Genomic DNA, 14630 nt, shown 5'->3' with positions numbered 1-14630 from the left:
GACTGACGGTAGCCCTTAACATACCCGAACCCCAACGGTCCACTGCTACTCTGATCTCATAACTGATGTGACGATCTATAGCCAAAATTTGCTGACTTAGCCATAACTGAACCATTTGGGAAATCCGAATCTAACCCATGGATTCCCATATTCCCACTGCTGCACCCGAACGGGTGGGAATTACTATGTTCCCGCGTTCAACAACGCGCTCATGCTGCTACCAATCTGATAAAAGCCACGGCTACACCCGCGGATTCACAACTCTCAAATACTATCTGGCTACTAATGAACGCTACGGCTACCCCCCGCAGACTTACAACACTACTACTACTATCTGACTACTAGTGAATGCTACGGCTACCCCCGCAGACTTACAACACTCTACTACTATCTGACTACTAGTGAATGCTACGGCTACCCCCGCAGACTTACAACACTCTACTACTATCTGACTGCTAGTGAATGCTACGGCTACCCCCGCAGGCTTACAACACTACTACTACTATCCTGAGGACATCCTGACTATCCCTAGTCCCACTCGTGAATCCTCATCCTGATTTCTCAAAACCAGCTCTCAGTCCTTGAATTACTGCATCATCCTCGACATCCTATATCCTTGAATGCTCAGCGCTTCGCTGAGGAACTCTTCGGCTTGGTTCCCGAACCAACCGTCTACTAATCCAGATATAAGAAGCTATTGTTGGGAAGTTTCCAAATTCCCAACTCCTGAATCCACATAATCCTGCATGCTGGCTCTGCCACTGGCTACTAATACGAAGACATCTCCTGCTAACCGTTTCTCCGGATCCTCATTCCGACTCACTTGAGTCTTTATAGGTGGTCCTCAAATCCTGGATTCCTAACCAACTTCTAAACCTCTCCATTACATGAACTAACTGCTGGGAAAAGTTCTTGAACTCTCAATTCTGAACTTCTCAATCCATCCATCACTGTGCTACTACCACTTCTTCTCAGAGGCCGCACACTCATTCTGGGTCTACGTGACTCTTATCCATGTATACCCGGAGGGTTCTCCCCCACTTCGATCCTGCTTACCCCTTGCTGCTTCACATTTAAAAGAGATCCTGACCTTTACTACCATTCCAAAACATCTACTGGGGAACCCCAAGCCCGCCAGGTAGGAATTTAACCAATCCATCCCAAACACTAACCACTCCGAACTAGCGAAACAAACCAAATCTCTCCCAACCATGCTACAGTTACTGCATCCTCCGAGACCTTCTCCATAAGAGCACATCCCCTAACTACCAACCAATTATTCGAGGTACGCAAATGGAATATAACATAATCACAAGCAAGCCACTCCATAACACAACACTTATACCACAATTGATGCAGAACCATAACATTATAATCATAACATAAGCTGACAGAAAAAAAAAACAAAGTTACATACCTCCATTACTCAGTGCTGTTCGAATCCCTGTTAAAATCTACCGGAGAAACGCGGCTCCGAGCCGTAGGCACCCTTGCCTGGCCTTGATAACCACTGACGGTACTTGAAGTCCCAAGGGCAGGAGCTGGCGCCTGCCCTGCTGAATACAAACTCGGACAGTGGGCCTTCTTGTGGCCCCTCTGACTGTAATGGAAACATATCGGATCAAGTCCCTGGGTGATGGTAAAAATGCAATCCCTGCTAAAATGGCCAATCTGGCCGCACTTGAAACATCCGGCATCGCCACCACTCCTACGCCTGCACACACCCATGTGCGTCCTTCCGCACTTCCCGCATCGACTGCGGCTCTGGTAGTTCCTCGTCCTCAAATCCGAACCCTTGGGCCTCTTACTCGAACCTGTGGCTACCTGAGTCTCATCCTATTTCCTCTTCCTTTCCGACCCCTTTCCCGGCTCTCGCTCCTGCGTTACCCCAACGGAAACGCCTGCCGACTGAACAGCAGCTGTCTGATCCTGGAGCCTCGCTATCAATCTATCAATGGTCCTCACAACCATGTCGGGCAGATCCTCACGAATGGCCCGCGAAACTTCCTCAACTATCCAATCATGCAAAGGTCTCTCTTGGAAACAGAATGCCCCACTCACCCCTGCCCCCTGATGGAAGGAACTAGAAATGGGATCTCCCTCCCTGATGGATCCCTGAAGTCCATAAGATTCGGGACCTAGACGAGCCCCAATCTGTCCTGAAACCATCCCGGCCTTAAAGGCCTCAAGATGACTGTCCATGAGCTCTACAATGGCCTCTCTAACTGAACCGAAGATCACTGGAGTCTAATCAATGATGTTGCGCATACTCTTTGCGGAAATGAAATCCCTCATCTGATCATCAAGCTATCCGGCTCTAAAGCCCGAGCCAGACCCCTCCCCTGCACCTGAACTGCCAACTGATATCTTGCGCAACGTCACCATGCTGAAAATATAACAATTCCTTATCAATTTACACACTACCGCTGAGGGATCTCTCACACACTCTACTAGTTCCTTGGTTTTGCCTCGGCCCCTCTTGAATCAAGTACGGATCCTCTGCTTTCAGTAGTATGGGCCCCTACTACCTTCCACATCTACCCGTACTTTCCTCAAGAGTTACCTCAACTCCACCAAGTCCCCTTTACTCTTCTACTGATCTCTACTACTCTCATCCTAGGCTTGCCCTAGGGAACCTCTGACTCTACCCAAACAGTCCTCAACTGCTGAAGGCCTCCTTGTAATGCCAATTAGCCACCACCTGAACACCATCACATGTAATGAGGCTCGGATAATCCTTCGAGTAAAAGTCTCGTTCCTACAACGTTTGGACTCAGATGAGAGCTGCGCAGTAGGGCCAAATCTAGCACTCTTAGATTATCCAACCCTGATCACATGTGATGTGACGCATTCACCTAATGGCTAACTCCCATCACTCAGAGTCCCACAAAGCACAAAGCAAGCAGCATTCGGATAAAGGAAACATACTCAGGCAAAACAATTCTCATAACAAGAAACTGCACTAGCATACAATGCTAAACTCATGCTATCAGGCATAACCTACACAGGCTATCCTACTACTGTCTACTTAATACTAGCATGCAATTCTTATCAAGCTGAAACACATAAAACAGGCACACAAGGCATCATCCTAGATCCTTAGTCCTATACTTGCATGTTGTTCTACTGAAACTGAAACTGAACAAATAACTTGTATGGGTAATTTGGGAGTACTTACTTGAGCTCGGCTGATCGCATGCACACACCTCTATCCCGTTAAAAAAATTCTTTCTTCCTAAGTGCTTTCAAAATTCTTTTTAGAAAACATTTTCTTTTAAAAAAAAATCTTTTTATTTCCCCTTAGTTTGAGTTCAGATACACCCGGAAGTGTATCCGAATCCCTCAAACCAGGGCTCTGATACCAACTTGAAACGACCCAAAAATACAACCCGAAAATTTCTTTAAAAACCTTACTAAAATCATATTTATAAAAACTGTACCATAAGTCATAACATAAATTCTCGAGTATTAATTCAAAACATAATATCATTATCAGAGTCAAACATTCCCAGGCTAACTGACTATGGTGTGTGCACTGCAATCTTCCCGAGCTCCTCTTTTGAAAACTGAGTACCTGAAACCAAAACTGAAAACCGTAAGCACGAAGCTTAGTGAGCTCCCCCAATCAACACATAACATGCAATAACATATAAAGCACATACTGGGCCTTGCCCACTGCATCGGACCAATGTCCGGACTAACTGGGACCTTGCCCCCTACATCGGACCGAAGTTCGGAAACTGACCGGGACCTTGTCTCCTGCATCGGACCGAAGTCCGGACTAACTGGGGCCTTGCCCCCTACATCGGACCGAAGTCCGGAAACTGACTGGGACCTTGTCCCCTGCATCGGACCGAAGTCCAGACTAACTGGGGCCTTTCCCCCTACATCAGACCGAAGTTCGGAAACTGACTGGGACCTTGTCCCCTGCATCGGACCGAAGTCCGGACTAATTGGGGCCTTGCCCCTACATCGGACCGAAGTCCGAAAACTGACTGGGACCTTGTCCCCTGCATCGGACCGAAGTCCGGACTAACTGGGGCCTTGCCCCTACATCGGACCGAAGTCCGGAAACTGACTGAACATAGCATAGCATAACATATCAACTAGCATGAACACATATATTGCATACTACATCGGGTCGTAGCCTGTAACACATAACACATAGCACATAACACATAAATCCCGTCTGAGCCACGAAGGCATCAAACATACTAACTACTGCATCGGATCGAATTCCAAAAACTACTGCTAACTGAACGGGCCGGCATTGTGGCCTTAGACCTGTCTTTACTGGAAGGAAACTCACCTGATGCTGCTGAACTGCTGCTGCTAATCCTTTTGACTGCTACCTGACCTCTGACTTCGACTGCTGCTCCACTAGCTCCTCGAGCTACCAATATCAATATAACACTTAGTCGAACTGACCTCCAAAGGTCACTAGGTCAATTCTGGTCAAAGTGAAAATCCTGGTCAAAGTCAACCTTCCGGGTCAACCCTACTCGCCGAGTCTACCTACTGACTCGCCGAGTTCATATGCTCTGGGTCTTTCTTATTCGTGACTCGACTCGCCGAGTCAGTCCATGACTCGCCGAGTCCAACTAGTTCTATGTCCTGTCCTGTCCAACTCGCTGTGTCACCATCCGACTCACTGATTCGAGCCCCAACTCGAAGGGTTTAGGGTTTCACGATCTGACTCGCTGAGTCCAAGAACAGACTCATCGAGTCCTAGACAATCCTCAACCAACTCGTCGAGTTGCTCATCGAACTCGCCGAGTCCATGCCTAACTTCATCCGACTCGACGAGTTGTTCATCCTACTCAACGAGTTCCTCCTCATCTTCAAGCTACTCGCCGAGTCCACTCGAAGGACTCGCCGAGTCTATCCAGTCCTCAATCCATGCAGTGGCTTTTCGAGCCAAACAGAGTTTCCAACTCATAGATCCATACTTCTAGGGACTATCCCCCACGTAAAGTGGCAAACTTTACGTGTAGATTAAGAGATCTAGGCTCAAAACACCCTAAACAAGGGTTTATGGCAAACATACTTCTTCAACATACCAAGGGATGATACTTTAGGGGATTCAAGACCAAAACAAACATGGATCTGAGGTGGCAACCTCAGATCTGAACCTCCAACTCGGATTGGTTACATATCATACTAAAAATAACCAAACTCACATATAAGAATAGATCTAGGTGCAAAGGGAGTCCAAGCAACAGCTTATTACCTCCAACTGGTCTGAAATGTCTTCTCAATCTCGGATCTACAGTCCCTTCTTGCACCTCCAAGGCTTTTCTTCCTTCTCCAAGCTTTAGTGCACTCTACAAGGCAAGATCTAGCTCGAAAACGGATATGGCGACTAGGGATTTGTGTTCTAGGGTAGAGAGGTAGTAAAGGAACCCTAGGAAAGAGAATGAGACGCTTAAATAGGCTCCAAATCCCGGATTTAGGGTTTTTCCTCGCTCAGACCCAACTCGTCGAGTCTCCTTGGCCGACTCGCCGAGTCGGTCGCTTACACCACAACCCGGATCCCGCTCGGACTCGCCGAGTCCCTCCATGGACTCGTCGATTCTCCCCTTAAACTTGAGGTTTTTTCTTTCTTTTCTTGGCTCTCCAAACTTTGGGGTGTTACAACATGTAAAAGCTAGTGGGAGCATAATTGTTGTGCTAATGGGAACATAATTGTTATGCTAGTAGGAGCATAGTTGTTATGCTAAGTGTTGAAAGTTAGCAATACTAATTATAGGAAACACATATTTGAAAATTGCAAATTGAAAAGTTTGGGAATTGTTTCGCTACAGAAAGATTTAAGGGAGAGAATACTTATACTTCATTTCAAATCTAAAAGTTTAGATTGAAAGTTTTAAAAGAACTTAGTCTTAGACATATATGAATATCGTGTTGAAATGGTTCAATATAGGAAATTCGATATATGAATATATTATAGTAAGAGGCTGAAAAAATATCAAGTCTTTAACATAATGAATCGAGTACCATATGCTTCGGATATAGGATCATTTTTATATGCTATAATATATACTTGTTCTGATTTTTCCATATGCCTTGGGCATTGAGAGGGAAAAAGGACTAGAACATGGTGTTACTAAAGTTGTTAAACAGCTATCAAGAACAGTCTGAGGGTTACTAAAGATTGGTTGTTTGTGGACAGTTAGAAGTATAGTATTATAATGGACGAACCATATTGACATAATTATGGGTGGAGGTGATTCTTATCCAGAACTGATGGTCATATGGAAATATGGAAATGTTTCCATAGTAAGAGTTGACTATTGAAATCTACATGTGAGTTATGAACCTTAATACAAGGAAGGAACTTCAAGGAGTGTACTTTGAATTTGAGACTTCATTGCCATGGAATTGTTTTAAGAAACAAACGTCTGATGGAACATTTTGTAATATCGTTGGCAAAGTCTTTGTGACTTTGAAGCCTCGACATCACAAAAGGATATTTCATGAAAGGTTGAATTTTAACACATTTAGTAGTAACAAGAATTTGAAATTGTGAAATGAGCATCATTGGAATAATGTCCAATCGATTTATTCACAAATGAAGGACCATATAGAAACATAGTATGCATGTTTATGACATGGCATGACTGATGTTTAATTCAAGTATTTAGTTGATTACTCGGAACATTATACAATGAATAAAGTCTAATTAATATGGTGATTAAATAATAAGAGTTGTATTTATATTCAGTAGTTTTGAGACCATAGTTAGTTAGGTTATTATTCTGTTTCACTTTTCATGCTTTACTTCCCGGATAATTGAATTATTCAAACATCCACAATCACTCATACTTTTGGAAGTAAGTAGCGAATTAAGATTGTCATGAATTGGATTGTAGATTATCTAAAGAGTTTTAGACACAGCAATAGTTTTGCTACAATGTTCATGAGTACTCTGAAAATAGGGATTTTGAGTATTGGATAAACCCATGCTCAGAGAATTACTTCATGGATTTTATCACGAGTAATTCCGAGACGATAATATCTTATATTCTTGAAACGGAGATATATGAGTTGTTTATAAGTCTATTATGCATTGATAACACATAAACGCATCAGTAACTTGATGTTATAAAACATATTGTTATGCGTGATTTGATGAGTGAATAGTACAATCATATAAGTTGAAGTTTATCCGTTTCTTTTTTCATAACGAGAAAATCGATATCTGTGGGCCCCTCGATGATTTGATGATGGCATCTAAAGTGCTTGGCCAAGCCTGGACTGAATTGATGTGCTCAATTGGTAGTCTGATTTCAGTTGCCATAAATCAGAAATCAGGAAAAAAACTTCGACAATGAGATTGATTATAATCCATGGCTCATGTTCTTACGATATCCTATAGAACGGAGGAATATTTGATCACTTATCTTAGGACACGTAACTGACTGGGTCGGAGTTGGACAGCGGCTTTTGAGAGCTACAATTTGCTACTCGGTTTTTGGAGGATATACTTGCAATTATAGTTATTAGACTTATCCAAGTGGGAGACAGTTGGATTAGGTGTCTAAGCTCATAACTATAATTGGTATATACTTAAATTGATAGCATCACAATCTTTTTGGGTTGCCCTCAAAACTAGGAATTGGACAAATGATTTTGGAGAATGAGGTTGATTTATTATTTGATAATAAATTAAAATAATAATTTGTTAATATATTATGAGAATAATATATTAATTAGAAATAGTAATATTTAATTAATATTTAATCAGAAATGAATTGAAATTAATTCTATAGGGTAAAATAATAAATTATAAGTATAGGGACTGAATTGTAATTGTTTAATAATTGAGCAAGAGGCAATCTAGAACCATCCATAAGATTGGACAAGCCTAAGGGTTCTAGAATAATCCCTAATGGATAATCAGGAAAGTAGATAATTAACCAGTTTAAGATAATCTTGGATTTGGGCTTATCTAGGGTTTCCTGACAACACTATAAATAGGGCATAACCCTATGATTTTCGGCCAACTATTTCTTAGTAAGACGTGGCCGAAATTTCTAGTCTCTCTCCTCTTTCTCAATCGCCTTCCATAGCTAGTGTTGGGTGTGAACCATTAGAGGCGTACCATTTGTGACGCTTTCTCTTAAGGCTTTAATAACACAAGGATTCGAATTGCTATTACTATATAGTTATCGAGGTATGATTACTCTACCCCTATTTATGGATTCCAAATATTATAGGAGCATTCTAGGGTTTTCTATTTGTTGTTCAATTTGTATGTTCAATTAGAGAAAACGTAGATCAAATTATTTAGGGTTGCATGCACACATAGGATTGTTTGTTATGCTCATAACCCTTCATATATATATATATATATATATATATATATATATATATATATATATATATATATATATATATATATATATATATATATATTCTCTGTAACATCCCCAAAAATCCAAAGGAAAATTTCATTTTTATTATAATAAAAAAACCAGCGCAACTTTGTTCAAAACATTGAAAAGTATTTCAAACACAACAATCGTCAAAGTCCGTTCCCTAAAGATCACATATTGCGGAAAACACGGGTGTATGCGCTGCGATCATCCCAGGCTCTTTCATTTGAAAACTGGAGTACCTGAAACATAAACTGAAAACCATAAACACAAAGCTTAGTGAGTTCCCCAAATTCCACATACCATACATATCAAACGATCCATACATGTCATACATAACCGCGAGCCATACATAACATTCGTATATCATAATCAATAAAGGTGTTATGTCTCATCCATAGTCTTACCATTATGCCACGAGCCGCCTCGTGGTCTTTCTTGTCAAGTTGTGGGCCACAACCCTGGGTCTTACTGACAAGTGCCAGGAGCTACCTTCGGGTCTTCCATGCAAGCATAACAAAGACAACTACCATACAATCTACACTACTTAAGTAATTACCTGCTAGAGTTCAAACTTTGGTCTTGCATACAGTGTGCCAGGAGTCGCCTCTTGGTCTTTCATGCATAATTCCAAGGGCTAACCCTCGAGTCTTCCTACAATACATAAACCAAATGGGCCGGCATTGGTGCCTTCGACCCACAGAATAGTGAGGAGACTCATCTCGAATGTAGAAGCTCACTGAAAAAAATCCTTAGCTGCTGCCCCGACGACTTCCCAAGCTATCAATACCGAAATATCACCTAATTAGTAATTAGGTTCCAAACTATGATTTATAATCCATACTTGGGGTAAAATTAACCATTTTACCCCTGACCACAAAACGAACCAAAACTGAGGCCCAATTCCAATAACCAAAAGGCCCAACACTAAAAGATCTAACGAACCAAAACTGAGGCCCAATTCCAATAACCAAAAGGCCCAACACTAAAAGATCTACAAAGGCCCACTAATGGCCTAATTTTCCAAATTGGGCCCAATCCGATATGGGCCTTATCCTAAGCCCATATTTTCCTTAAATACAATTCAGATTACCACAAACACCCCTTAGGACAAACTAGGTCAAAGACATACGTCAAAAGTCAAAGTCAACGGCCTAAGTTGACCCAAGTTGCCGAGTTTATCCTTCAATTTGACAACCGCAAAGTCGGGAAGAAACCGATTCAACTCACCAAGTTGTCTAATCAACTCGCCAAGTTAACCCACACCAACTCAGAAACGGGGAAAGCCAAAACAACTCGCCGAGTTGACCATCCAACTCGTCGAGTTCACCTGAGACCAAACAACTTAATCCATTAAGCCAACATAATTGAAACAAACAGCTTCCCCACTTAGATCTTCACTTAAATAGCATCTAGAAGGGTAAATTTTCCAACTTTACCCCTAGGAACCAACCAAGTGGGCTCAAAAACCAAATCCTAGGCTTAAAAAGTTAATGGCTTAATCAATAATCACTTAACCACCAAGACAAAGCCCCAAAATACAGATTTGGTCCTTAAAGGTTGCATGGTCACGTAAAGCTTCCAAATTTACACTCATGCATGGCTAGGAGAGGCTCAAAAGCTCAAAAGAGACTAAAAGACGAGCTTAATAGATGCATGAAGCCCTTAAGACCATAAAGTTGGCACCTTTATGCCAAAAGAACTCATGAAGATCATAGATCTCAACGAGTAAGCACTTGTGACTTCTACTTCCCCAATAATCACCCATCCATGACTAAAACCATACAATTTAACCAAATAAGAGATCTAAGAAAATATTAAGCAAAGTTAGAACTTTATACCAAAGATGTGCTTGAAATGAAGCAGAGAATCAAGATCTTAAAGCTTCTACTTGAACCACCACCTTGCACCAAGCTTTCACTACTAGAAAAACATCCTTTTACGACGCGCAATGCGTGTCGTAAAATGCTTAGACGAGGCGCAAATGCGCGTCAAGGAAGGCCCTGACATAACGAGAGACGAAACGCTTTTGCGCGTCGTCTATAGACGACACGCATTTATGATGCACATTTATGACACGCAATGCGTATCATGAAAACCCCTGTCAAGAAAGATCATGTCATAAATGAAGATGACACATATTTTTGCGTATCGTAAATTTAAATGTTTAAAAAAATATATTTATATATTTATTAATTTTTAAATTAAATTTGCATTTAATGTCTCATAATAGAAGTAAAATATCATATGCAAAAAATACAATTCATTGCATAAAATTTAATGTCATACAATTCTATTGCTTACGATATCTAAATTTGCATCTAATCTAGTCAGTACATTAAATTCCAACTAAGTAAAGTTGCATCTTGCCTTTCATAACTCTTTAAGACTAATGCTCCAAGAAACTGATTATATGGATAAGCAGTTGTACATTGGCCCATCTCACTCAAGAATGACTTAGCCAAATTCAACTCCAAGTCTTTACTGCATCTTGCTGATAATAATGCAAGATTTGAATCAAGTGGCTTCATATTCCTTTCTTCCATCAACTTTACCTGATGCACAAAATACACATAAACAAAAAAAAAAAAAAAAAAAAAAAAAAAAAAAAAAAAAAAAAAAACATTATAAAGGAAGGGGTAATTTGGGAAAATGTGAGGGGTATCCTCTGCAAAACAAAACAAAAAATATCCTCTGCAAGATTTGCTCTTTAGTATTCTCTATAAAACAAAACAAAAAGTATATATCAAAAAATGAATTTTTTTATAGTTTTATATTATAATTATGCCTAGAGTATTGCATACCTGAAGATCCATTTGTTAGCTCTACAACACTTTTTGAATCTGAACCTTGTCTTTCATCACTAACACCAACACTTTTTGTAGCCCAATTACATCGTATCTTCCTACTCCCAAGCCACTTACCTAATACAAAACATTCCAAAATATACTAAAAGAGTTAGACTCCTAAAATAACTCATAAAAGTTAGAAAAACTAAATATTCCAAAAATCCCCCTAGGACTCTTTTTGTCCCAGAATCTGAATTAAACCACAATTGATGCTTCGATTTCTTTGTTTCTTGCAACTTCAACATGAAGTGTTCTGATGTTGTATGTGTAAAGTTTCACACTTTCTTTTACTATGCATGCTAATGTTCCTGAACCCTCATCTAAACAGTTGAAAATAGTGAACTTTCCACTTTGGGATGATCCAGTTTCTCCAACCATTTGTCTGCATTTTCAGCTGAAAAAAGGAATATGTGAGACACAGGGAATAAAGAACTACTAAAATAAAGAATACTTCCCTTGATACTTGATAAATCACATAAAAACTGGATACAAAAAAACTGACAGACAATCAAATGAAATTCAAATAAGATATTTTACAAAAGATTGATATCCATTATCCAAACAAAGGGATTTATGGAAAACATAATCCATGGGTGCTGATTCAAACATGTGGCTTACCCCAGCCTCCAGGATGATAACCAAAGCTGGCTACAAGTGGAATAGGAGCATTCAAACCAGGAATTTTTAAATATGGATAAGAAGGTGGAGGGTCATATCTCTGCATATTATAAATTAAATGATTCATCAAATAATAATAATAATAATTAAAAGACAAAAGGAAAAAGAGGTTTATTTATAATTTATTTACTTGCATGTTAATAAGCCATGGAGGATGAGCACCTTCTGGAATGCCTAAAGCTTCTTTTAGTTCATGTGATAAGGTTCCTGGTGTCATCTCTAAGTTTTACATGTATAATTAATTAAACATGTGAGAAAATCAAATGGATAAAAACAATTTTTATATTTATTAATTTTATATATATATATATATATATATATATATATATATATATATATATATATATATATATATATATATATATATATATATATATATATATATATATAATCTCAATAAAGGATGAATATCGCGGCTACATTTTAGTATTGGACGTTGCCATATATTAAATTCTCAAAGCTCTATTTTAATCTGCTTTCTAAATTATATCAGAAATTTATCAGGAAGTTTTTTTTTAATGTTTCACTAAATTGACTGAAAGTTGACCAAACCTTTTCATCGGTCAAGCTATTTTTGAGGCAATCTGTAACTACTGTGAATGATGGAGATGCTGATATTACAGTAGGAATGTGTCTTAGCATGGATGAGATTGTAAGAAGTGACCCATGCCTAGTGGTCCAAGTAGGCGATGAAGCATTTTCCGGGAGTTTGTCTAGTAATTCAGAAATTTGATCGTCTTCCAAATACTGTAATTAAGTGAATAAAAGTTAGCGGATAATAAATATTATATACTGTACGAAGTTTTTTTTTTTTTTTTAAAATAACGTGACATGAACCTCACCTCTAATATGATGCCTAGAATTTTTGATGAAGAGTTTCGTATTTGGTCATCATCGTTGTATATCAACTCCTGTAAGAGATCGAAAACACGAGTCTTAATAGGACCACTAACACTCTTTCCAGCATGCTTGACAATGCCTTTTAGGGCGACCAGTATTGCCTCGCAGACCCCACCTTCTGATGTCTGTAGGTTGGATAGAAGATCCCCAACTAGGGGATCAACTCTTGTGCTTAGTGCACTAAGCTTACCAAGTGCGAGAGCAGCACTAGAGCGAACTGTCGTGTAATTTGATGAGAATGCCCTCATGAAAAAAAAAAAAAAAAAAAAAAAAAAGGAATACAAATAAACAAAAGATGGTAGTAGAAAAGGAAATCTTACCTTGTGTTGTCCTGCAGGCATTTGACAAAGGTGGTTTGTAGCTGAGGGAGAAAAGGTTTAAGAGCCATCCCACCTTTTGCTATTATGATGGTCAAAGTTGACAAAATAGCACTTTTCACTTGCCATGGGAATCGATCGCCTATAATTCAGATCAGAGGCCTGGAATCATCATAAAATAGACAACACAAGTCAAGCAAAACTAAAAACTAAAAGAAAAATAGAATTAAATAAGAGACTAATAAAGTCCTAGGAATGATAGTTACCCTGTAACAGGGATAACAAACTCCTTGAGTGCTTTTACACTTGTTACTTCAATTAATTCTCCAAGACCTTGAGCAACATGTTCTCTCAATTTTGCAGACCCGCTTATTAGGCCTTGAAGGTATATGGGAAGCGATGGTTGAAGAGCCTTTGGGAGACATAACCCAGGTATAACAATTGGTCCACCCTATATGTCCATCAACAAATATTTATTTTTGTTAAGTTAATTAACAAAGAAAAATCATGAAATAATTATTATTGAATATACAGTGAATATATATATATATATATATATATATATATATATATATATATATATATATATATATATATATATATATATATATATATATATATATATATATATAACCTTCTTCTTTCTACGTTCCTTGTCTCTAGATGTGCATACAGCATCACAAACTAATTTTATATATGATGGGAGAACTTCTTTTGGGACTGAACCAACAACTCTAGAAAGTGCTTCCCAGGCAGCCTGTTATGTATCATATATGATATAAATGATGAAGTTTTATATTAAAAAAATGGTAATAAACAGTAAGATAAATGAAACATTACCGATACAGTGGCAGAGTCTGTGTCACTTAGTAAAATGATCAAGGTGGATATCATATTTGGAGCTTCATGCACCAAATACAGTTTACTGATTTTGAAAAAAGTATCCAAGTAGTATGCAGAACTGCGCCTAGTTGAAGCCTGCACCTTATAATTGTTGGGTTTTGAGCATTCTAACACTTCCTAAGTGTACATGCAACCCTAATAACCTTGGATCTATGTTTGTCTAATTATCATGCAAAGTTGAATTCCAAGGTTATATTCCTATCTAGCATACATGGGGAACAATTTTTAACTTGAATGAAAGATAGAATAACTTACCTTGTTGTTGCTTATGTTCCTTTAAACCTTATGAGCCTAGCACCCCAAGTGTGATGCCTCAAATGCTTCACACAACACCAAATGCTCTTGGAAAGACTTTTGAGAGAATACACACTTCTAGAAATCGGCCTAGCCCTCTTGTTTCATATGTGTAGCCGATTTTGGTGAAGAATAGGATTCTTATATAGTGTTGACACATCTAGGGTTACACCATGTAAACCTTAATGTGTCATGACTCTTCATTTCCATGACCCATGGGTTTGTAACTCCCATAGAGCATCCATGGAGCATCCTATGGGTGGAGCCCAACTTGATAATCCATGGAGCCTCTTAGCCCACTATACAAGATA

General features: G+C 39.1%; 2 long non-coding RNA genes across 3 annotated transcripts; both read right to left on the bottom strand.

The window, feature by feature from the left end:
- Nucleotides 1-10682: 10682 nt before the first annotated feature.
- Nucleotides 10683-11949, bottom strand: LOC144998385 (uncharacterized). Of its 2 annotated transcripts, none has more exons than XR_013660295.1 (3): nt 11846-11949; nt 11183-11621; nt 10683-10933 (listed from the first exon to the last, which is right to left on the bottom strand). It is a non-coding gene; the product is annotated as an uncharacterized LOC144998385 (long non-coding RNA). The 2 variants fall into 2 exon arrangements; XR_013660296.1 differs by lacking the exon at nt 10683-10933 and adding an exon at nt 11017-11098.
- Nucleotides 11950-13472: 1523 nt separating this feature from the next.
- On the bottom strand, nt 13473-14048 carry LOC145047861 (uncharacterized). The gene is made up of 3 exons (XR_013682486.1): nt 13963-14048; nt 13757-13879; nt 13473-13573 (listed from the first exon to the last, which is right to left on the bottom strand). It is a non-coding gene; the product is annotated as an uncharacterized LOC145047861 (long non-coding RNA).
- Nucleotides 14049-14630: the final 582 nt, after the last annotated feature.

This window comes from Lactuca saligna, chromosome 5 (genome assembly GCF_052625555.1).
Source record: "Lactuca saligna cultivar CGN05327 chromosome 5, ASM5262555v1, whole genome shotgun sequence".
NCBI lineage: Eukaryota > Viridiplantae > Streptophyta > Magnoliopsida > Asterales > Asteraceae > Lactuca > Lactuca saligna.
The sequence above is the reverse complement of the archived record's forward strand: the minus strand, read 5'-3'. Positions and strand labels throughout refer to the sequence as shown.